Source organism: Lepisosteus platostomus, unplaced genomic scaffold, assembly GCF_059453375.1.
Source record: "Lepisosteus platostomus isolate fLepPlt1 unplaced genomic scaffold, fLepPlt1.hap1 Scaffold_66_H1, whole genome shotgun sequence".
NCBI lineage: Eukaryota > Metazoa > Chordata > Actinopteri > Semionotiformes > Lepisosteidae > Lepisosteus > Lepisosteus platostomus.
In genome coordinates, this window is record NW_028291680.1 from 210,383 (window position 1) to 213,390 (window position 3,008).

Here is a 3,008-nt window from a genome sequence, read left to right on the forward strand (position 1 = left end):
CAGCCTTCCTGTGTTGTGGCATGAGCGCACCAAGAGTAGCGGGAGAGTGTTGCAGGAATGTCACTCAGAAGGAAAGCCACCCAGCTGCGCCCTCTGAGCTCTGTCCAGCGCATCTTCCTCGCATGGACTCCTGCCTGCGACGGGCAGGAAACAATTAGCAAGAACAGAACGACACCCCATGGGTGTCTCATGACCGCACCTTAGGTTGTGACACGTGCAGGTGTGAGGGGTTGCCGGGCTACTTTGGAGCAGAGCTTGGGCGGAGGGGGGGCGGGAAAGCAGACAAAGAGGTGACACCTCAAGGTCTGCACGATCACAGCTCTCCGCCGCCCCAGGCTTCCGCTCGATAAGCTACTGGACACACCCGCCCCTCCTCACACAGACCGTGGAAAAGCCCCCGAGTGGGAGGGCTCTCTCTTCCTCCCAGGAGCTCTTGGACACGACGCACAGACAGGGCGCGGGGAGCCGCCGCCTGCAAACACGGCTCCAGGCAGGACTCCGCTCCGCAGGAGCCGCAAAGCAGAGGAGATGGGGGCAGCTTAGCTCCTGTGCAGAGACCTGAGCTGTTGTTGCTGCGGACGCTGTCTTTTCTGCACTCGGGGTAGGAGTGAATGTTGAGATGCCCTTAGAAATGAAGCAGAGCACTTCAACGGCACGGGTGTGTGTGCGTGCACCCTGGTGATTCTGGGAGACAGATCGAACCTGGGCTAAAAGAGAGGGGGCTTAGCCCTCTTCCATTTGCTAGTTCAAAGTTGTACAACCCATTTGTATCTGCTAGTCGGCGCAGTCGTCGTGCACAAAGAACGCTTTGAAAAGCGTCTAAGGCAAGTCATTCCTAGTTGGTCGTTTGTGTTTTCCGTTCAGACGCGAAATGCTGAAATGATCTCTCGGCTCCTCGGTTGTCTTTTCTGCTCCGTAAAGGAATCACAGCACGCGTCGGCTTCCAGCATGCTGGGTCGTGACACGATGCCGGGGGTTGGAAAGAGCGATGTCTTCCTCGTTAGTATAGTGGTAAGTATCCCCGCCTGTCACGCGGGAGACCGGGGTTCGATTCCCCGACGGGGAGTAGCTTTTCTTTCACCTCCTTAGAGAAATGACTGCCTTTCACTTCTCTGTTTTCTTTCACAGCGTCGTGCACCTTTTCATTGCTCTCGCTTTCAGAGCCTCCGCACGGCACACGACTCGACATCAGGAAGCACATTGAAGTGAAAGCAGGAAGCGCTGCGACATGCACTGTGCAGATCCCGCCACACTAAGAGGTGAGTGGGTCTGTTCGATGCACAAAGAACGCTTTGAGAAGCGTCAAAGGCAAGTCATTCCGAGTTGGTCGTTTATGTTTTCCGTTCAGACGCGAAATGCTGAAATGATCTCTCGGCTCCTCGGTTGTCATTTCTGCTCCGTAAAGGAATCACAGCACGCGTCGGCTTCCAGCACGGTGGGTCGGGACACGATGCCGGGGGTCGGAGAGAGCGATGTCTTCCTCGTTAGTATAGGACCTGTCACCTGTCCCCACCTGTCACGCGGGAGACTGGGGTACATCAGGACGCGCATTGAAGTGAAAGCAGGATGCGCTGTGACATGCACTGTGCAGATCCCGCCACACTAAGAGGTGAGTGGGTCTGTTCGATTACAACGCTAGGCGAACCCCCAATCCCCTTTTGTGCCTGGCGACAAAAGATGTCTGTTTCCGCCCGGTTTCGTACCGGGGACCTTTCGCGTGTGAGGCGAACGTGATAACCACTACACTACGGAAACGGTGGTAAGACGTGCCCAGCGGCCCAGCGCTGAGCTTCACCAATGCGATTCAGCTGCTTCCAGTGCCTTTATTGGAGTGCGCTGATGGACCGTGCTCTCTCTCCAGAGACCAGCACGCCTGTCATGGACGGAGCAGGAAAGGCGGCGCCACATTCTACAGCCCTCTCCACGCAATCGACGAAATCGGGCTACTGAAGTGGAGAAAATCGCCTCTCCAGAAAGTGCAAATATCATCTTGGAGACTATAAATCCTATTGCCGAAGGTCAGCCCTGTCTACCAGAGTAACCCTCCCACAGCGATGATCAGCTCGTCTCACACGCGAGAAGTTTCGGTTGGAAACAAGCTCCCCCTCTTCTCGCACGTTTTGCACGTTCGAGTAGTTTTAATGCGGCTCTTTCGTACACGGTGCTGATCTTTTGGAAAGCAGGAGGCAAAACCGAGTCGAACCGCCTGGGTGAAAACCAGGAACCCTAACCGCTAGACTATATGGCAGCGAACAACCATGCTGTTCCCGGCATCATGCAAGCAAACTACATAAATATGAGAAAACACGCAAGAGAGTTGTCAGGACTTTTCCGAATTATGTCACACGAAGAGAGCACAGCCCTTTCCGCCCTGCCGCGTGTGTCTCGGTAACTCGCTGTGATAGTATAGTGGTCAGTACTTTGCGTTGTGGCCGCAACAACCCTGGTTCGAATCCGGGTCACGACAGAATAGGGGCGTCTGCTTTTACTACTCGCACGAATGAAGGCAAAAAAAAGCCAATCGATGTGAACGAACGGCGCTTTACAGAGGAGTACTGCCTGACTGGATCGTTGATGAACGACAGAGGCCACTCCGACCTCTTCTCGGTTTTCTTCAATGACTTACTAAGGATCTTCTTCACATTCGCCCATGCAGGGGAAGCCAGTTACACCAAAGCAAACGCAGGAAAGTGCATTTGAAGCAGAGACCAGGAGGGACTTGTTTACACCGAGAGTGGGCGGAGAATGGAACAATGCGCCCAGCCCTGTTGCTGGAGCCGATTCTTGATGAGCTCTTGGGCTCACTAAGAGGCCCCCGCTGGATGCTAATCTTTCTGTTGTTCTTGCAGGTCCTGCGCTGCTTTTGAGCCGACAGAGCTCGTCCTGGTCTGTCGGCACAGCCCAATTGCAAATGATCGGCTCCGCGTACAGAAGGAACGTGCGTTTGGTACAAGAGTGCACGAAGGCACCGGAAATACATTGGGAACAAATGAGCGGTCGCTCAAGAC

General features: G+C 54.7%; 2 non-coding genes across 2 annotated transcripts; both read left to right on the forward strand.

Moving 5' to 3' along the window:
- The first annotated feature begins 994 nt into the window (after positions 1-994).
- Positions 995-1,066, forward strand: trnad-guc (transfer RNA aspartic acid (anticodon GUC)). Its single transcript has one exon. It is a non-coding gene; the product is annotated as a tRNA-Asp (tRNA).
- Positions 1,067-2,395: 1,329 nt separating this feature from the next.
- trnah-gug (transfer RNA histidin (anticodon GUG)) lies at positions 2,396-2,467 on the forward strand. Its single transcript has one exon. It is a non-coding gene; the product is annotated as a tRNA-His (tRNA).
- The last annotated feature ends 541 nt before the right edge of the window (positions 2,468-3,008 follow it).